Below are 21,697 nucleotides of genomic sequence, written 5' to 3' on the forward strand. Positions count from 1 at the left end.
CACATAGTACTTGTATCCTTCTATGGATCTAGTTGGTGAAGGACCACAAAGATCTGAATGCACTTTTTGAAAGGGAAAAATAGAAGTTTCTTTCATATATGTGAAGGGTAACCTAGACATCTTGCCAGAAATACAAAAAGAACATAGATATTGCTTATCATCAAATGAACTAACTATATTAGATTACTTCATCATTGCAGATAACACTTCATTGCTGGGATATCCAAATCTTTGATGCCAAACTGTAAATTTCACTCTCTGTCCAAGCAAAGCCACAGAATCTTGCGTTGCCTTTACTACTCATTTTGAAAGCAACTCCACTAGAATTCGAAACAACTCTCCATCAATGCTCATTCCTTGGTAGATTACAACCTTAGTTGCATTTTCATGCACATAGAAGTTAATCATCACAAATAAACCTGTAGATCTTTGCATAACTGTTTCACAGATAACAAACTAACAGTTATGGTTGGAACATGTAAAACACTTCTCAGAATTAAAGAGTGGTAACATTTCCAATTTTGCAGAACCAATATGTTTTATTGGAAGATCTTCCCCATTACCAATTGTAATTTTGTCACTGCCTTCATATGATGTTACTTGTTGCAGAGAGTTTATATCAGCTGTCATATGATGTGATGCCTCTGTATCAACTATCTATGAATCATTGGGAAGAAATGGATGTGAAGCTTGAGCTTGCATTGTAGTTAAAGTAATAAAAGAGGTGCACAACACTATTCCATTTCTTTCCACAAATCTAACATTTCACAATGTTTCCCATAGAACTAGGATTAGTTGACCTTTCCCAACAATTAGGGGTAGTATGACCTCGTTTAGAACAAATCTGACATTCTAGTACAATTTGTGATCTAGTCTCAATACTCCCATACCATGATTTCCATGAACAACCATTCTGCTTACCACCAAAAGATTGACCTTCGCCATTAGAACCATTTGAATTCCTGTAATTTCCATTTTCATTTGAGCCTTTGTAATTCCCATTCCCATTTGAGTTCCTGTAGTTACCATTAGAACTAGAAAATTGCCTTAGAACACCATTTTGTCCCACAAAGCCATAGCTATTTGAAAGATTAGGAAATTGCTCCTGTTGAAGTTAAGACAAACCTGAGTATGGAGACTCTAGAGTACCATATTGATTTCCCATATATGGAGGAAACTGTTGTGGAAATCGTTATGGTGATGGAATAGAAGGATATGGACCTGCAGGATAGGAGCTAGAAGAAGGCACATAAAGACTTTGTTGTGGAAATGGCATACTAAAAGTAGAGAACCATTTGGTACCCCTATGATTGTCCCTCCTGTAGGGAAAATCATACCTTCATAATTGCTAGATGATTCTTGAGATGTACCAGATGATGATGAATTGCCAAAAGATCCTTGCATATATATTCCTACAAAGTTATTTGTCAAACTTTTATTCAAACTTGACGGAAATGAAGTACGATGACTCTTAGACAGTTCACAAACACAAAATTTAAAGCTAGACATATCATAACCAAGTAGTAAAGCCTCCCCTTTCTAACACCATAACCAATCTTCTTGCGAGTCTGAATGTCCTTGAAAACATAAAAAGAAGGCCAAAAAATCACAAGACAATGTTGGGCGACAATTATTTGAGCAATAGATAACAAATTATAATCTAGGGAAGGAACAACAAGTACGGTATCAGAAAGGGAGACAGTGTCTTCCCCAATAATGGAGGCAACATTACCGTTGGCAACACTCACGAAAGTTTTGGTGGACAGTTTTAAGGCTTGTACTTATCTAGAATCACAAGTCATATGTTCAGTAGCATCGAATTCAATTATCCACGTATTATTCGTAACAGATGTACAAACTTGTAAAGCCTTACATTTGGTCATACTCTCCTGTCTTGTTAAGTTAGATTGATTTGGATGGACATGAGCCTCTAATGTCATTGAGCTAAGTAAGTTGAGTGCAACGCGAGAGAGTGATGGATAAGGCCCAAATTTACAATCAAACCAAGTCCAAGCAAGTCAGCCTACACGGGGCCAAAAAAAAAATTCAAATAATTTCTTTTTCTTTTTCTTTATCTTTATCCTTTTTTTCCTTTTTCTTTCTTCCTCTTTCTTTTTTTTATTTTTTATTTTTTCTGTGAGAACGTGTGCAAGAATGGATCAGTGGGTCACGTTTTCCGGCGCAATGGCGGCGATGCGTTCGTGGTCTGCTACAACGACTGGTCGGATTGTGACGATGTGAGGCAACAGGTCTGGTCGACTGGGTTGCAGCAGTTGGATGCAGTCGGGTCGGGGTCAAAGACGATCTGCGACGGGATGTAGGCGGTGCAGGCGGTTGTTCTAGGCAGCCATGTGATTACAATGGTGATGTCAACAGAGGGTCAGTGGTTCAGGTTTGGTGTGTGTGCACCGGTGCGCTAGTGGGCAGCAGACTCAACGGCAAACTGATGATTAGGTTATGGTTTCTGATTGAAACTGATTTCAAAGAAATCTGGGCAGCAACGACACAGGTCGCTCGCTGTTCGTTTCGAATTCAGAGAGGAGTTGCAATGACAACAGTCGCTTGCTAATCTATAGTCAGCAACGACGATAGTCGCTTGCTGGTCAACGGCGCACCAAACATAGCTGAGCTGCGGCAATGCTATCGCGCACAGCTAAGTTTTTTCCTATTTTTACGACATGGCTTTGTGCCAAGAAGAGAATGCTTTTGGAATTGTGTATTATATGTCTATTCATCTCTCAAGGAGGAATTCATAAGATGATACAATCATATCAATAAGGAAAGAACTAATTTACATGAAATCATGCTAAATTAAGAATCCCAGGAATATACAAAACGTCAACAAAATTAACCTTGATTAATTACTTTTTCACTCAATTAAGATTTCCTCCCGCAACCTTAGACTCGGACACACTGAAAAGTCTCTCGTAGCTAACACTAAACGCTAGAATATCATCCTCCCCTAAAAAATAGGGGTAATGCTAGGGAGACCAAATTTCTAAACCAAATTTTGTAAACCAAATGATGTAGATGGTGATGATTGGATTATTACTTAAGTTTTGATTACCATGCTTATTTCCTATTAGTAACACATTATTTAGTTTGCAAATTTAGTTAAATTTTTTTGTCAACCTGCTAAAAAAAGCAAGAACTAAAAGAAAAAGAAACGAAGCAAGCGAAGATTTTTGTCACCTTTCAACTTCTCAAGGAAACAAAACAAAGCTAGCTATGTTTTTTTCTTACTTTTCTTCACTTCTAATCTTCTTTTTGGGTTTGAATCATAATTACTTATCTTCTTTCTCTGCGATACCAGCCTTCAAAACCGAAACCATGAGGATCAATGCTAACACACTTTACCATAAGGCTGGGAAGAAACAGCTGGTAACTTTGAATCTTTTCAAAACTCTCATTTTTCAGCTTTTGGCATTATATAGTTTGAAAGCATCTAATTCTTTGATGAAAATTGCATATTTAATAATCGTAGAGAACTTTGCAGTTGTTCTTTAACTTTGTTTCTTGATTAAGCAACGTCTGAAATTATATAGTTTGAAAGCATCTAATTCTTTGAAGAAAATTGCATATTTAATAATTGTACTTTGCAGTTGTTCTTTAACTTTGTTACTTGATTAAGCAACGTACCTATGTGCAGCTTACCATCTAGCTAGCCTGATGGTGAAGATTGTACAGAAAAAAGGCCAGAATATGGACTATCAATGAAGCAAATGAGTCACATGCAGTACTATCACTTTGTAAACTGTACGAGAGAGAGAGAGAGAGAAAGAGAGAGATGAAAGAGAGAGAGATGGAAGAGAGAGAGATGGAGAGGTTGAAGAAACAGAGAGAAAATGATGAGAAAATAGAAAGAGAGGGAGAGGCACTGAGTCGAACAAAAAGGCCATATCAATGGGCCATGTACGACAACTGGGAACGCCTGAAACAATACTATAAGGGAAAATGGGAAGAGGTACTCAGTCCATTGACAACGAACGATGACACTGTACTTCACGTCGTAGCCTTTGCCGGGCGGAGCGACGTGCTTGAATTCTTGATTTCACTTGTGACGACTGCGACCAACGACGACCCTCGAAATTTACGGAATGCCTTGGTGCTGGAGAATAGCCACGGGAACACCATCCTCCACGAGGTGGCGGCGTCGGGAAACCTGAAAGCCGCAATGCTGTTGGTAAGTCACGATAACCACACTAGGAGAGAGCTAATTGCTAGACGGGATGCTGACCAAGACAATGAGTATGAGCCGGATGTTGATGCTAGCTCTAGACGTATTGTAGAGATTGAGAACAAGTTAGGAGAAACGCCGTTCTACAGAGCAGCTTCTTACGGTCACACAAAGTTGGTCGACTTTTTCAACATACAAGATGTAAATATAGAGCACCACTTAACCAGATACGTTGATCGCATGTCCGTTCTTCATATCGCTGTCATTAACCAACATTTTGGTCTCTCTCTCTCTCTCTCAACATTCAAAATAGCATTATTCATCGAAGTTAGACAATAATTAATATATATAGTTGGGCTTGTTTATATTGGGGGGGGCTCCTCCAAGGCGTATGTTATTTTGAGTTTGCGCAAGTGTGTCATTTTTTTGTACTTTTGAAAAATGCCCATCTTCCCTTTAAATTTTCAAAGAATGTAATTTAATTAGTAATAAGGCAACCTGAGTTTGATACCTATAACATTACAGCCACACTAGTCTGAGTTCAATATATTATTCTCACACTCAAATTTTCTCATCCATTGTAAGACTATGATTCTATATGAATCCAATATAGTGGTATGACACTCACTTTTTCCGGCCCACTGTCGAAGGCCTAAGAAAACTGCAAAATCCAAAATGAAATTACCTCACGCACAGGAGGGTTGTTTTTGACGTATTTATTTTTATTTTTATTGAAAAAACATGTAAATACAATTTTTAATAAAAGAATAAAATATTAAATAACCAATTGACACACGGGTAGATGTGTGGCAAGAAGCTATCATAATATTTACTTTCGTAAAAATCAGCTAAATTGCGATAATAAGTCTTTTAGTTGTTTGATTAACATTCTTTCTTCTGTTCTGTTTCCACTTTTCATATATAATGCAGAAACTGCTGTTTGGTTACTGAAAAAGTACCCATGTCTTGCAAAAAGAAGGGAAGACAATGGTTTCACAAGCCTTCAATTGCTAGCCCAGATGCCATCTGCCTTCCAAGTTTGCTATCGCAAAAGCTTATGGAAGATGCTTATTCATAAATGTACGTGTCTATACTATTATTTAAGAGAAGAGGAATTGTATACCACATCGAAATAAACTCCCAATTATGTCCCCCGCTTACATTAAATACAATAATGTGTATAGTAAATAACAATAATTAAAAACATGAAAAAAAAAATAAAAAAATAAAAACTCCATTTCTCTCTAATCTCTTTTTATGTTCTCCGTAGCTTCATTCCACATGCATATATAACATACGACTTTAATCTAGCAGCTACTATGTAATGATGTGTACATGATATTCGGATTAAACAATTTCACAACACTTTACTATACTAATTACCTGTACTCTAGTAAAAACAGTTGTTTTACTCCTGCTAATGGAGTGCAAGAATAAAATTTAGGATGAGATCATATTTCTGCTTCCCTTTCTATCTTAATTACATATATTATTCAGGCATCTCTGAAGATGATAATGTTGATGGGGACGGTGATATAGAGAGCAGATGGATTCCACAGCTTCCCACAGCTTGCTTGTCGAAGACGCTCTCAAGTAAATAAATCTCAAACCTCGAATATAATAAATCGAACGTAATATATTATTGTCTTTTGTTGTTTTGCTCCTATGAATTGTATGCTTTGTTCAATTCTTAATTATATGGACTAAATGATGAACATGTAAGAATAAATCTGACCTTTACAAATCAAAGAAGATAAAGTTATAGTCGACTTCAATAGTAAGTTTCTTCTCTCTGCTAGATACACACTACTCAATCAAACAATGTCTTTGGTCCAATATAATGAGGGTATTTTTCTTTGAGAGCAGTTACTACTATTTATATTGACAAATAATATATCCCTGCAATTCTCCTAAACCAAGATTGCCTCCCATTTTTTGATACAAGTGAGTAATTTAGGATCAATTCCTAGTTTTAATCCTTTATTAACTAGGACAGTCAATTCCAATAAGTCTTTTCTAAACTAATTTAAACTAAAATGACTGACCAGTATACACCTACACTTATGCTCATATTCTAATAGAACATGTTCATATGTGTTCATACCTCTCCAATCATACTCCCTATTTTGATTATAAACTAATTTAAACATAGTAGTAATTAATGCTAGAGTCATTAGGAGCTTCTTTTTCCCTTCCCAGATTTAAGAGCTACTAGAGGAACGACTAGATACCAAAGAAGGAGAGTTGGATATCTATAAACTATCTAGAGCAAGGGAAAAGAAGACAAGGGACCTAAACCAAGTGAGGTGCATCAAGGATGAGGATGGAAATGTTCTTGCTACAGAGAACGCGGTTAAAGACAGATGGAGAGGTTATTTTCATAATCTTTTCAATGAAGGACATGAAATGAGTGCTTCTTTAGGGGAGTTGAGTAACTCAGAAGAGTGTAGAAACTACTCTTTTTATCGTCGAATCCGGAAGGAAGAAGTGGTTGTAGCTTTGAAGAAGATGAAGCATAAAAAAGCAATAGGCCCAGACGATATACCAATCGAAGTGTGGAAACTTTTGGGAGAGACAGGTATAACATGGCTCACTGACCTTTTCAATAGGATTTTGAAAACGAAGAAGATGCCAAATGAGTGGCGAATGAGCACTTTGGTGCCTATCTACAAGAATAAGGGCGACGTACAAAATTGCATGAACTATAGGGGTATTAAGCTAATGAGTCATACAATGAAGCTCTGGGAGAGAGTCATTGAGCATAGATTGAGGCAAGAGACACGGGTTTCGGACAACCAATTTGGGTTCATGCCAGGGCGCTCAACCATGGAGGCAATCTATCTCTTACGAAGATTGATGGAAAGATATAGAGATGGGAAAAAGGATTTACACATGGTCTTTATAGATTTGGAAAAAGCGTATGATAGGGTCCCAAGAGACATTCTTTGGAGGATTTTAGAGAAGAAAGGAGTACGAGTAGCATATATCCAAGCTATAAAGGATATGTATGAAGGAGCAAAGACTGCCGTAAGAACTCATGAAGGACAAACCGAAAGCTTTCCCATAACTGTAGGATTACATCAAGGCTCATCCTTAAGTCCTTACCTTTTTGCGTTGGTAATGGATGAGTTAACACGACATATTCAAGATGATATTCCTTGGTGTATGCTTTTCGCAGACGATATAGTGTTGATAGATGAAACTCAGGAAGGGGTAAATGCAAAGCTTAACCTTTGGAGAGAAGTGTTGGAATCTAAAGGTCTTCGCCTAAGCCGATCAAAGACAGAATATATGGAGTGCAAGTTCAGTGCAAATGGAGGCCAAAACGAGTTAGGGGTGAGGATCGGAGATCAAGAAATACCAAAGAGCGACCGTTTTCGTTACCTAGGATCTATCTTGCAAAAGAACGGAGAATTAGATGGAGATCTCAACCATAGAATACAAGCTGGATGGATGAAGTGGAAGAGTGCATCCGGCGTGTTGTGTGACCGCCGTATGCCACTGAAGCTCAAGGGAAAATTTTATAGGACGGCAATAAGGCCGGCGATGCTGTATGGCACAGAATGTTGGGCGGTGAAACATCAACACGTACACAAAATGAGTGTAGCGGAGATGAGGATGCTTCGTTGGATGTGTGGGCACACGAGAAATGATAAGATTAGGAATGAGGATATCCGGGGTAAAGTAGGAGTAGCCGAAATTGAAGGAAAGATGAGAGAAAATCGGTTACGGTGGTTTGGACATGTGCAAAGAAGGCCTACTGACGTTCCGATTAGAAGATGCGACTATGGGACAGAGGTTCAGGGCCGAAGGGGTAGAGGAAGACCTAGGAAAACTTTGGAAGAGACTCTAAGAAAAGACTTAGAGTACTTAGATCTAACGAAGGACATGACACAGGATCGAGCACAATGGCGTTCTAAGATTTATATAGCCGATCCCACTCAGTGACTTGGATTTTCCAAGTCTCCAACCGAGAAGTTTTCCTCACTCGGGAAATTAAGGGAACACTACCCCAACCTACATGCTCCACTCAGAAAGCTTCAACATACAAGCTTTAACAAAAGAAAATTCAAAGAACTTAGCGAAGAAGGCTTTGGTGTATTTAACACAATACGTTGAAATGAAGGAAAGCTTATTTATTGATATCCCCGATAAGCTACAAATATGTACATATACATGAGTCAAAATAAGCACACAAGAGGGAGCCTTCACAAAGGTTGCTTAGGAGAAGTCTCAGCAGTCGGTAGAGCCCCAGAAAGAGAAGGCACCGGAGGGGGATCATTTGGAGCCTCAGTACTGGACAGAACCCTAGAAGGAGGAGGCATCAGAGGTTGATCATTTGGAGCTTCATTACGCGGTACAGCCCCAGAAGACGAAGGCAATAAAGGCCTTTGGAACAAACCCACAAATCTCTGATGATCAAGTAAAACCTGACCATCAGTTTCCTTCATCTGGTCAAGCTTCCTCTTCATGTTTGTAGCATAGTCATGTGCGAGCCGGTGCAACTGTTTATTCTCATGCTTGAGCCCTCTAATCTCCTGTTTGAGACTCATCACTTCAGCCGCCAATGATTCAACTTGGCGGGTTCGAGCAAATAGGCGTTGGGCCATATTAGACACAGAACCTGCACACTGAACACTGAGAGCCAGCGAATCCTTAACAGCTAACTCATCAGACCGTTTGGAAAGTAGTCTGTTATCTTTGGGAGTGAGAAGGTTCCTGGCCACCACCGCAGCGGTCATATCATTCTTCATCACGGAATCCCCAACGGTAAGAGGACCAGTAGGGGAGACGAAGGATGGGCGCCATATGTTGTCTGGAGAAGGCGGGGCTGCCTCTTCAACAAGGTTCAAGTCAAAACGACGGTCGGAGGGGCCAGACATTTTCAAAGGTGTTGAAGAGAGAAGAGGTCGGACAAATCAAGATCTTAGAAGTGCAAGAATGAAGCTTCTACTGGTGGAGATTCAAGTGTGCTTTGGAACTTAATGCCAGCCCCTATAAAAATCTGCACTCGACGAAGCTTCAGAAATCGAAGAGGCGCCTGCTCAGAAATCGAAGAGGCGTTTGCTTTCTCAAAAGCTGGGCAGCTTAGAGATCACGAGGGTTGATCTCAGAAATCGAAGAGGCGTTTGCTTTCTCAAAAGTTGGGCTGCTCAAAGACCACGAAGGCCGATCTCAAAAATCGAAGAGGCGCTCGCTTTCTCAAAAGCTGGGCTCCCCAGAGACCACGAGGGCCGATCTCAGAAATCGAAGAGGCACCTACTTTTCCAGCCTTTTCCAGCCTTGTCAGCACCTGTCACACGCACACTCAGTTTTGCGGAAATTATGGGCATTCTGTCAAAGACTTCTGGGGAAGTAGAAAACACATGAATCTTACTGTTCAATCACCCACTTCTCACACGCAACAATAGCTCATGGGTACCACAGATAACTTTGCCAAAGTTCTCTGCCAAAGTTGAGCACGTGAAGCTTGCAGCTCCCACTACATCGCTCTGACCAAGAAGGGTAAAAGAATAGCAAAGAAACAGCACTAACAAAGTTTAGACCCATAAATTTTGAAGGTCTAGCTACCATATTATTACCCACAAGGGTAAAGGAACAGTACCACTGCTGGATAATTGGAAAGTCCCTGTGTGTCAACCTCTGTGCTTCGTGGCAAGGTAGACTAGCAAACATGCCCAACCTTTACTCACATTTGAGAAAACACTCCCAATAAGATTGCTTGCTCCAAAATCGAAGAGGCACCGTCCTCCGAATCTCGAGAGCCAGACTCCCAACATGACTACTTTCTTAAAAATCGAAGAGAGGGTAAAGGAACAGTACCATTGCTGGATAATTGGAAAGTCCCTGTGTGTCAACCTCTGTGCTTCGTGGCAAGGTAGACTAGCAAACATGCCAAACCTTTACTCACATTCGAGAAAACACTCCCAACAAGATTGCTTGCTCCAAAATCGAAGAGGCACCGCCCTCCGAATCTCGAGAGCCAGACTCCCAACATGATTACTTTCTCAAAAATCGAAGAGACACTGCTCCCCGAATCTCGAGAGCCAGACCCCCAGCATGATTGCTTTCTCAAAAATCGATGAGGCATCGTTCTCCGAATCAATCGAAGAGGCGCTCGCTTTCTCAAAAGATGGGCTGCTCAGAGACCACGAGGGCCGATCTCAGAAATCGAAGAGGCACCTACTTTTCTAGCCTTGTCAGCACCTGTCACACGCACACTCAGCTTTGCAGAAATTATGGGCATTCTGTCGAAGACTTCTGGTGAAGTAGAAAGCACATGAATCTTACTGTTCAATCACCCACTTCCCACACGCAACAATAGCTCATGGGTACCACAAATAACTTTGCCAAAGTTCTCTGCCAAAGTTGAGCACGTGAAGCTTGCAGCTCCCACTACATCGCTCTGACCAAGAAAGGTAAAAGAATAGCAAAGAAACAGCACTAACAAAAGTTTAGACACATAAATTTTGAAGGTCTAGCTACCATATTATTACCCACAACTGTAAAGGAACAGTACCACTGCTGGATAATTGGAAAGTCCCTGTGTGTCAACCTCTGTGCTTCGTGGCAAGGTAGACTAGCAAACATGCCCAACCTTTACTCACATTCGAGAAAACACTCCCAATAAGATTGCTTGCTTCAAAATCGAAGAGGCACCGTCCTCCGAATCTCGAGAGCCAGACTCCCAACATGACTACTTTCTCAAAATCGAAGAGAGGGTAAAGGAACAGTACCATTGCTGGATAATTGGAAAGTCCCTGTGTGTCAACCTTTGTGCTTCGTGGCAAGGTAGACTAGCAAACATGCCCAACCTTTACTCACATTCGAGACAACACTCCCAACAAGATTGCTTGCTCCAAAATCGAAGAGGCACCGCCCTCCGAATCTCGAGAGCCAGACTCCCAACATGATTACTTCCTCAAAAATCGAAGAGACACTGCTCTCCGAATCTCGAGAGTCATACCCCCAGCATGATTGCTTTCTCAAAAATCGAAGAGGCATCGTTCTCCGAATCTCGAGAGCCAGATACCACAGACCACTTTTTCAAAGTGCTCTGACAGAGTTAAAACATGTGAAACTGGCAGCTCCCACTACCGTGCTATGACCAAGCAGGGTAAAGGAATAGCATTACTACTTGTTGTTAGGGAGACTCCTATATATGTCGACCTCCATCCCCAACGGACAGGCAGACCTGCAAAAATGCTCAACCCTTCATCATATCTGAGAGGGCACTCCCAACGAAGCCTTTCGAAATATTCAGCTTTCTTTCCCCCCGATAATACCTCTGCAAACAAGCTATACTAGAGCAAGAATATCTCATATCATCAGGGTTAAAAGCAAGAGTATCCCATATCATGCTTTTTCCCTGTCTTTTCTTTTGGCCTTGTTTTTACCTGCAAGACAAGGAGAAAGAGAGCAATCAGTCAGCACTTGGAATCAAGCTTCCAGCCAGGAACTGACTGCCTGGAACCCCTTACCTGATTACTTACCTGGCATTGCTCTCGAGTACTCATCTTCAACATCTTATGTTTCCAGGGAAGATTCCGCATCTGCTTGAGGAACAGATAGGGCAAGTGCGAAGGATACAAGGAAGCATGTGGAGACAAGCGTAACAGCACACGTGCCGATACATTCATTACTCTGTCAAAAGCAAAAGTATCCCATATCAGCAGGGTGGAACGTACTCTAGATTTGATGGACTTGTTTTGACCCTCAAATTCTTCAGTCGGCCTTATACTCTGGAGGAAACCAGAAAACCCTCCAGCTCAGTTCAAGAATAAGCCTGTGGAAAGTTACTTCTTCAAAAGCAAAAGTATCTCATATCATCTCTTCTCATTTTTCTTCTCTTTATCCTTCATGCTGCTGCAAGATGGGGAGAAGGTGAACAATCAGTCGGAGCTCTGATTGCTTACCTTGTTTGTCACCTCTTTCAGCAGACCCCCTAGCTCGGCGACTTGGGGGACTCCTACTACCTGGTTTGTATCGCGCTTGACCAAGCCTGAAACTACAAGTAAGCTTCAAGTGAAATTGATACATTACCTTGTGCATCTCCACCAGTTAAAGATACCACCCCTGGATGGAGGAAGAGTACTTCCAGAGAAGATGCCACATCTACCTATGAGACAGATAAGGCAAGTCAAGACGACACCACACTCCGATACTTAGAAGTTTCGTGATTACGAGATCATTCTCCCACAATATTTCCTAATGGCATTTGTACTAAATCATTCACTTGTACTCACTAAATGAGAGCTTGAACCTATGTACTTGTGTAAACCCTTCACAATTAATGAGAACTCTTCTATTCCGTGGACGTAGCCAATCTGGGTGAACCACGTACATCTTGTGTTTGCTTTCCTATCTCTATCCATTTATATACTTATCCACACTAATGACCGGAGCAATCTAGCGAAGCTCACAAAAAGCGATCGTTTTCGCTACCTAGGATCTATCTTGCAAGAGAACGGAGAATTAGATGGAGATCTCAACCATAGAATACGAGCTGGATGGAAAGAGTGCATCCGGCGTGTTGTGTGACCGTCGTAGGCCACTGAAGCTCAAGGGAAAATTTTATAGGACGGCAATAAGGCTAGCGATGTTGTATGGCACAGAATGTTGGGTGGTGAAACATCAACACGTACACAAAATGGGTGTAGCGGAGATGAGGATGCTTCGTGGGATGTGTGGGCACACGAGAAAGGATAAGATTGGGAATGAGGATATCCGAGGTAAAGTAGGAGTAACCGAAATTGTAGGAAATATGAGAGAAAATCGGCTCCGGTGATTTTGAACATGTGCAAAGAAGGCCGACTGACGCTCCGGTTCGAAGATGTGACTACGGGACAGAGGTTCAGGGCCGAAGGGGTAGAGGAAGACCTAGGACAACTTTGGAAGAGACTCTAAGAAAAGACGTAGAGTACTTGGATCTAACGGAGGACATGACACAAAACCGAGCGCAATGGCGTTCTAGGATTCATATAGCCGACCCCACTTAGTGGGAAAAGGCTTTGTTGTTGTTGTTGTTGTTGTTGTATCGCTAAATTTTAGCAAGGAACTCATTGGAGAATCTCTAGTTAGAAAGCGTTACTAGCCCTTTACTAATCATTTATTTTTAGAGTTTTTAGTGTTCATTGTATTAGAAATAGATGTGACCTATATAGAAATGTGGGAAATAGAATAGTGAAGGAAGGATGGGAAGAGATGTAGAAAATGGATAAGGAAGACACAAAAAATGAAAACTAAAGACCAAAAATTATTAGGGTATCATCTCATGTGGCAAGTGATGCATGTAATGAGAGAAATTCATTAATTAACATGACATGTACACACCACTTGTCACATTGAATGACACGCAAATGTGATACAAAAATGAGATCTTCTTTCAAAAATTATTTTAAGTTCTTTTCACTTAAGCCTTTGTTTTTTCGGTAAACTACTTAAGCCCATCATGATGGTGAAAACTAAGTTAATTATATTGTTAATTTTAATCCTATATATGCATGATCAATCATACACAGGATGGCCTCGAGTGTTTTCGATCGTGAAGCAAATAAAAAATGAAAAATCACTATCGGAGCTCACTCATCTGCTCGTAGAGAAAGACTATTCGTGGGTAGAAAGTAAGAAAACAGAGAAAGACAAGACAGTTTCATTGGTGTCCTTACAGAAAGATAGTGCTGCTATTGGTGGTGATGGAAGAGAAACAAAAAAATATACTATTTATAACTACACCCCACTGCTTATAGCAACTAGCACCGGAATATTACCTCTCGTGAAAAAGATGTTTGAGGTACATCCTCAGGCGGCTGAGGCGCACGATATCGGCAATCAACAAAACATTTTGCATATGTCGATTAAGCACCGTCAGTTGCAGATATTTAGGTTTGTGAAGAGAAGCAGATCAATAACGTCGAGGTTATCTTCGAGGATTGACAGTGATGGAAATACCATATTGCATCGAGCTGCAGATATGACATATTACTCTCCAGACACTCAAAGTGTAAGTGGTCCTGCATTGCAATTACAAGAAGAATTACGTTGGATGGTGGTGAGTGACTCTGGCCTTAGTTATATTCTCTTTCACGGTTTTTTATACAAGTGATATTTTAACATTAAATTCATCGACATATAAACTACGGAATGAGAAATTCGAACTTGGAGAAACATTCTCTCAGTTTGAATAAACTATTATTCATCTTGGGTAAACATAGTTTAATTTGAATTATCAAAATTATGGGAAATTACATAATTTTGTTGTAAATAATTAATTGAATATATTCGACAGTTAATATCAGCCACCTAAAATCTAATGAGTCTTCCCATAAAAAATTAAAAGTAAAAAAAATAATAATGAGCCTTCCTTTTATTCATATTGGAAACAAAAATATGCTAGACTAAGAATTGAAATGGTTAATTCATACATTAATAGTTAGTTTTACCAATTTGTTGGTAGCGCGTGAGAAAGATAATGCCTCCTCATTACATGATGCACCGCAACAACATGGGTATGACAGCGGAGGAGCTCTTCAATACTGAGCATGCAAAGCTTCTTCAGTCGGCACAAACATGGATAAGAGGCACTGCTCAGTCATGCTCGGCCGTGGCAGCTCTAGTGGCCACTGTGGTCTTTGCAGCCGCCTACACTGCTCCCGGGGGTTACAGTTCAGGCGGTGCTCCTGTTCTTCGACATTCTCCCTTCTTCACTACCTTTATCATCACAGATGTTGTCTCGCTCATCAGCTCATTGTCTTCTCTCGTCACGTTTCTCTCGATCTTGACATCTCCGTTTGAGTACAAAAACTTCCATCAATCTCTTCCGCTCAGGCTGCATTTAGGATTTGCCTTTCTTTTCTTCTCGCTAGTGACGACCATGCTCGTGTTCACCGCTACAGCTGTGCTCTTGATTCATCTCGATGAGGAATTGACAAGGTCTCTCCTTTATGTTGCTGCCTTTCTTCCTGTGTCTGTATTTGGGCTCATACAGCTTCCTTTGTATGCGGGATTTTCTTATGCCTTGATATTTCTATTTAAAAAAGTTAGGAAGTTTATAATTTCGTTTTTCCCTGTAAAGGAAATCCTCAATCAGTAAGGGTATTATTGAATGTTGATTTGTGTGTTGCAAGTCCAAACCAAAATAAATACCAATAATTACAAATTGGTGAGATAATGAACGATTGACTTCACAGCTTTTTTTATATTTTTAGCTAAGCATTTTTTTTACCATTTAAATATCTATGTAGCAGATATCTTTGATTTTGGGAGCTATTATTTATTTATTTATTTATTGAAATGTATTCAACAACTAGAATTGTAATCTCTATTCAATAATCAGTGTGTGTTGTTTTCTCAAATAGTTGTTACTCCCTTTATTTCATTGTTCAAGTTTTCTGAGAGTGTTAATGAGAGGTGTGAAATATAGCTTGTAAATTATCGCCTATATTTTTTTTAACAAACGATCTACACTAAACGGATGAGAGAATCTCACAATAACTAGCAAGAATATGGTTCAAATTCACCTTTGGCAAAAATCGAACCTAATACCTGTTGGCATTTAGGATTATTTTGTTATTTGAATTTGGGCTTAGCCCGTTAGTATTAGGGTTTCGTTTTCTTGCTTATTAGGGTTACGTTAGTTCTCTATATATATGATGTTTTGTAGCTCGTAGAATATCAACTTAGTCACAATGTAACCTTCTAGGGTTTTGTAGCCGTTCCGTCATTCTCGTTAGTTTAATAATATTTCTATTATTTTGTAGTCTTGTTCGTTACGCCCTCTGATATTCAACTTGGTATCAGAGCAGGTTAAATCCTTCGAGAATTAATATGTTTTGGGGTTGATATCGATTTGTTTGTTTGTTCAGTATCAGTTTTGTTTTAATTAGGGTTTTGTTGTTTGAAAACAAAGGAAAAAAGTTGAATCTGTTTGCCTGGGACTTGGGAGGCACGCCGCGCCGTTCGCCGTTCGTTATCTGCCAGAACCCAAACCTGCATCGAAGCAACCGATTGCATCCATCCCGCATACCTGAAAACCCCAGCACTGAAGGAACCTACAACCTAGATCCCAACCCGCCGATCTAACTGATCCACCACACCACTGCTACACCTATGTCTTGCACCACTAATGTACCTGCCGCCATCCCCGACTCCAGATGCTTCGCTCCCTAACCTGCTGCTGCACATCTGCCGCTATGCCGACCAAGCCCACCTGATCATATTTGTTGAACCCATCAACCTGCATCAAACCTGCCATCACGCCCACCATAAAACAAAAAAAAAAGGGAAAAAAAAAGAAAAAAAGATACAAAAAATGGAGCTTGCTTGTCGTGTCCGCCTAACAAAGCTTGTCTTGTCTTGTCCGCCTAACGGAGCTTGCATCCGCATCTGCTTGTTGGCAAACTCATGGCGTGAGTTTGACGAACGATGTTGGAGTTTAGGATTATTTTATTATTTGAATTTGAGCTTAGCCCGTTAGTATTAGAGTTTCGTTTTCTTGCTTATTAGGGTTATGTTAGTTCTCTATATATATGATGCTTTGTAACTCGTAGAATATCAAGTTAGTCACAATGTAGCTTTCTAGGGTTTTGTAGCCGTTCCGGCATTCTCGTTAGTTTAATAATATTCCTATTATTTTGTAGTCTTGTTCGTTGCGCACTATGATATTTAACTTACCTCTCACGTAAAAGTGAAGATGAATACCACTAAACCGTAATACTAAGTGGCAAATTTATCACCTATATTAATTTGATAATAGTTGATAGACCAAAAGTGGTCACTGAGCCCGTGCTCATCAAAGAATGTTAAAGAGCAAGACACCCCAAAGAGCGAGGAGCGGATAGAAACCAATATTGCATATCTAAGGGACTATTTGATAACCATTTCGTTTTTTATTTTTGGGTTTTGGGTTTTCATTTTTCACTTTTTTGAAAAATCAAGAAAGTAGTTTTGGTTCTTGTTTGGTAACTACTTTCAGTTTTCACTTTTTGAAAAATCAAGAAAGTAGTTTTCATTTTTGAAAAATCAAGAAAGTAGTTTTGGTTCTTGTAACTACTTTTAGTTTCCAAAAAAAATGAAAACTGAAAACCAAAAAACGAAAAACTCAAGGCCAAATTTTGAAAAATCAAGAAAGTAGTATTCAGTGTTCATTTTGCTGAAAACTGAAAATGGTTATCAAACAAGATTTCAGTTTTTTTAAAAGTAAAGAAAAAAAACTGAATACAAAATGGTTATCAAATTGCTAGATTTTTTGAAAACTGAAAATAGTTATCAAACAAGATTTCAACTTTCAGTTTTTTAAAAAGGGAAAACAAAAACTGAAAACGAAATGGTTCTAAGAGCGTCAAGAGCATGCTCAAGTTCTTGAAGCCAAAGGAAGGAAGTTTGATGACAATGGCGAAAAGTGTGAGTTGGGGAGAGCTATATGGGTATCCACGTGTCGACCCCAGTTAAGAGAATTATACTCAATATTGGAAAAGCTCTATGCTATTATCATTTTGTTTCTACTTTTTAGTTCTTTCTTCTGTAATTAGAGAGAACTATAGAGGAGACTAGTAAGAGATGCCCGCACGATGTTGCGGGATTGAAAACTGTATGAAATTTTGTGTATAGCACTATGTACATACAAAAATACTCGATCTATATGTACATACTATTTTACGTGCAAAAGATTTGGTAGATAATCCTATTTACATACAAAAGTGAGTGCTTGAAGCATATGTATATAATATTTACATACCAAAGATTTACGAAATTGTCCTACCTACATACAAAAGATGGTCGAAAGATACTATGATAAAGAAATCTAGTGAACTATTTGAGTTTTAAGCGAATGGGATAAAGAGATCATGTTTAATAGGTCGTTAAAAATTCAAAAAGTAGAGAACAATGAAAGGGTATACATACTCTGTTTTGCAGCCATAAATATGGTTTCAGAAATGATTGGGGAATCTGATACATTTCTGGTTGGAGCCTTTGGAGTAAGAGTCGTGTCTGATATTTCCTTTGCTGCAACATCACTAATAAAAAGGTAAATAGAGGAAAATAAAAGTGTTATTAAATATTGAGTAGTGTGGAATTTCGAACAATGAAAAACTATGAACTTGATATCAACGTTTGTGAGACGAATAAATTTGAGATGAAGATAATACATACTGGATTTTGGGACACATAAAAATGATTCCGGAATTGCTTGGGGTTGCTTTGATTTTCGGAGAAATGATAGGGGCACCGTTGAAATTTGAGTCAAAAGCTGATACTTTTTCTATGAAGCTTTTGTGCCGTCACTGAGATGTAAAACAGAGGGTAATTAAAGGTGAACATTGAAAATGCAGAGGTTAAAATTAAAGGCATTATATAAATGTAAAACAAACTCGCATTTATACGTAAGCAATAATGCTAACATGACACTACAGATGTAAAATTTAAAATAAAAATAAAAAATCTTGTCAAAACCCACTTCCCTGTCAGGTCATAATTTTACAACCACCAAAAAATAACGGAAGGGCATGCCATGATCTCTAGAAAATGATAATCGCTTTTTTTTTTCTGAAATTGCTCACCTTCCTTAATCTTTTCTAAAGAAGCAATGATTCGCATCCTGTAACCAAATCAGAAAATAACATATGATTACCCAAAACCCATCTCAGGTAAACTAATCGCAAAAAAATTAAAAAACTCATGCATTCAAATTTCAAAGAGCAAACAAAATTAACAATAATAAAATTAAGAAGTGAAAGCTGACAGACCTTGAGATCGAATATGTCCTTCCTTTTGGGTCTCTTGTTCAATAATGTGTCAACACAGTGAATACAATCTTTTTACTTGCTCTCCCTGCATATCCTCGACAACTAAAAAACAGCAGAAGCACAACAACTACTGAGCATTAAACCTAAACCCAACTAAGGAGATCAGGTAATCTACTCAAACATACCAACTCAGTCCTTGGGCCGCTTCAACTTTGCAAATACACGACCTTCTGTCCTTGCATTTGACAATAATTTTCATGACTCATAGTTTTTAACTACCCATACCTATACCCAACTGTCAATTACCTAGTCAGTGCACCAAATTGTGAGGCTGTTCCAGGTTTTTGTTCTTGATATTTACAAAAATGTGAAACCTTATAAGTAAATTGAAAAATAAGGTATGATATTGTTGCTAGGTGAGGTGCTTGGCACATTTTTATATGCAAAATAATAATAATAATAACAGAATTCTGTATCATTGATGGAGCTATTAAGGTTCTTCACTTTAACATCTCGATTAAATAACAAAATGGCCGTTGATGAAATCATAAGATATTTATGTGAATGATGTGATGACTTAATGAGGGCTATCTTGTATGTGTTAATATATTGAGAAAGAAGAAAGTTGAAAGTATAGTCAAATAGATTAAAACGTTTAACTTTTCGTGGCTGTAATTCTGTTTTTCAGTCATGTTGAATAACAGCTTCTTCTATATTTGGCTTCTCTGAATGTTTTAAGGTTGCAAGTTTCCCATTTGATGATCATAATTGCCCCCCAATCGAACTCATAGAATCTTTCTGTCGAAGTGCTCATTCATGGTTACAGGAGGGCATCGAAAATGTTGTGGTGGTTCATTGCAAAGCTGGTATGGCAAGGACAGGAGTGACGATTGGTAGCCTTCTCTTATTTCATAAGGTAAGATCAATAATCAGCACCTTAAGACCTGGGGTTGTATGGTGGAAATGTTGGTGCTTCTTTTGGCTTTATATTTCTTTGCACTTATGACTATAACTTTTTCTTGTTTGTTTTTCCATGTATCTGCAGTTCTTCCCTACGGCTGAGGAGGCCATGAATTACTATAACCATATAAGGTGTATAGATGGAAAAACTCTGGTTGTCCCAAGTAAGATTGTGAGTCAGTTAAATTTTTGGATTTCCCGTTTAAGCTTGATGTTCCTTATCTATCTACATCATTGTGATTAACAATTTTTTCTATGATTTTCCCAGAGAAACATTAAATGCTTTGAGCATATATTAAAACACTTCAATGGAGAAACTCCTCCAGATCGGAGGTACACGTCTGATACACTTGTCCAAAATGTATCAGTCTGACCTTTCACTTATATATATATATATATGTATCTAAGTGGTACATTGGTGTTGTAATGAGGACCTATTTACTCCTTAAGTTAAAAGCATAAATAAAACTAAACAAAATCAACCCCAAAAAACAACCAAATTCAACTTCATTATAAACTTAAACAAAACCAACTCCAAGGTGCAACCGAATTTAACTCCAATATAATAAAACTTAAAACAAAAATCTAAAACCACCAGAAATTTAAATTGCTTACCTTGAGAGGGCTTCGGAAAACGACGGCGCTAAAGCCTGAAAACAAAAACCCAAAAATCCACGAATGTAACTCTTTAAAAAAAAAAACAAAAAAAAAACTTAATTCTACAACAAAACCGAAAAGCAAGCAACCAAAGTTTCTCACCTTAAGCATAAACGTCTTCCAAAGCTGCATACTAAAGTTCCAAAAAAATAGAAACCTGAATCCCCTGAAATTCAAAAGAAAACCTGATTATACACCCACATGCAAAACCCGATGGCAAAAAAAAAAAGAAAAAAAATCCAAAATTCAAAAACCAAAAATGAGAAGAGAAACAATTTCAACAAAAAATCCATTTGTCAAGACCCACAACACAACTTAACTAAAACACTCACGGATTAAAAGTTTTTCCCCAAAAACCCCCATCTCTGTCATCAAACGAAAACTCCGAAACCAAAAACCCATTTAAAATTGAACCCAAAAAAATTAAAAGCTTCTAACATTTGGGCAAGACAACCAAAAATGAAATCAAACTGCAAAGCAAAACTCAAAAGCTTAGAAATCACTAACCTTAATACGTAAAAATTCTCTCAAAAGACAGGCTGAAACAAAACGGTGAAAAAGACGAAATCGATCCAACGTACGGATGGCAGCCAAAAACAGAGAAGAACAGCCAACAATGATTGCAAAAATCAAAGATCGTGTCTCGCCGGAGATAATTTCGCGAAACGAAAAGGAAGAAATTGAGAGAAATCAGAGCGCACAACGACGACGAAGGAAAACCCAGTTGAGGAAAGCAGAAAATGGAGAACTGAAAGGTAAAGTGAAAGAGATGAATGGAAGGAGAGAAAGAAACGACACAGAACCCTTGGGATCAATGGGTAAAACCGGCAATTGACTGCACACATAAGGGCAAAGCTTAGAAAACCCGAGGGCATTACCGTACTTTTACTGTTCATGAACAATGAAAACAGTGCTGGGGGAACTGGGTTTTATTATATGTAGGATCACACGCTTTTAATAGAGGAGTTGTATTTTCGCTCTATAAGCGATTTGGGTTTACATCAAATTAGCTATAGCCGGGGGTTAAAAGGTTGTGAATATCAAGAAATTTTTTAGTACGTGACAAACACAATTCAGTATATTAAGTGTTATAATACAATTTGTTAGGATTGTTTTTAAAGTTTTTAACCAATTCTATTATTAAAGCATCTCCAAAAAA

General features: G+C 38.7%; 1 long non-coding RNA gene and 1 pseudogene across 17 annotated transcripts; one reads left to right on the forward strand and one right to left on the reverse strand.

Moving 5' to 3' along the window:
• The first annotated feature begins 3,332 nt into the window (after positions 1 to 3,332).
• Positions 3,333 to 15,347, forward strand: LOC126623178 (uncharacterized; annotated as a pseudogene).
• LOC126623190 (uncharacterized) lies at positions 14,173 to 21,401 on the reverse strand. 17 transcript variants are annotated; one of them, XR_007623677.1, is made up of 8 exons: positions 21,046 to 21,335; positions 20,641 to 20,704; positions 18,922 to 20,531; positions 18,736 to 18,773; positions 18,329 to 18,459; positions 18,080 to 18,192; positions 16,115 to 16,412; positions 15,016 to 15,243 (listed from the first exon to the last, which is right to left on the reverse strand). It is a non-coding gene; the product is annotated as an uncharacterized LOC126623190 (long non-coding RNA). The 17 variants fall into 17 exon arrangements; XR_007623688.1 differs by lacking the exons at positions 15,016 to 15,243; positions 16,115 to 16,412 and having other exon boundaries at positions 17,829 to 18,192; positions 18,922 to 19,023; positions 19,107 to 19,206; positions 20,497 to 20,531; positions 21,046 to 21,378; XR_007623687.1 differs by lacking the exons at positions 15,016 to 15,243; positions 16,115 to 16,412 and having other exon boundaries at positions 17,829 to 18,192; positions 18,922 to 19,023; positions 19,107 to 19,216; positions 20,497 to 20,531; positions 21,046 to 21,378.
• Between the last annotated feature and the right edge of the window lie 296 nt (positions 21,402 to 21,697).

Source organism: Malus sylvestris, chromosome 5, assembly GCF_916048215.2.
Source record: "Malus sylvestris chromosome 5, drMalSylv7.2, whole genome shotgun sequence".
NCBI classification, from domain to species: domain Eukaryota; kingdom Viridiplantae; phylum Streptophyta; class Magnoliopsida; order Rosales; family Rosaceae; genus Malus; species Malus sylvestris.